Raw genomic sequence first — 475 nt, 5'->3', positions numbered from 1 at the left:
CAGGCCGGCTTGCAGGACGGAGGGGTATTCCAGCACCACCGGGCCCTGCCGGACTGGGCTCAAGCCCCGGGCCCGGTCCCGGCCCCAGTCCCGGCTTTCCTAACCCTAGTCCAGGCCGGGGAGAGCCTCCCTGGGCCCCGGTCGACCCTCCGTCCCGGGCGCCCCGGACCCCAGGCCGGCTTGCAGGACGGAGGGGTATTCCCGCACCACCGGGCCCTGCCGGACGGGGCTCAAGCCCCGGGCCCGGTCCCGGCCCCAGTCCCGGCTTTCCTAACCCTAGTCCAGGCCGGGGAGAGCCTCCCTGGGCCCCGGTCGACCCTCCGTCCCGGGCGCCCCGGATCCCAGGCCGGCTTGCAGGACGGAGGGGTATTCCCGCACCACCGGGCCCTGCCGGACTGGGCTCAAGCCCCGGGCCCGGTCCCGGCCCCAGTCCCGGCTTTCCTAACCCTAGTCCAGGCCGGGGAGAGCCTCCCTG

Source organism: Lissotriton vulgaris, unplaced genomic scaffold, assembly GCF_964263255.1.
Source record: "Lissotriton vulgaris unplaced genomic scaffold, aLisVul1.2 SCAFFOLD_6633, whole genome shotgun sequence".
NCBI classification, from domain to species: Eukaryota; Metazoa; Chordata; class Amphibia; order Caudata; family Salamandridae; genus Lissotriton; species Lissotriton vulgaris.
This window is presented reverse-complemented; position numbering follows the sequence as displayed.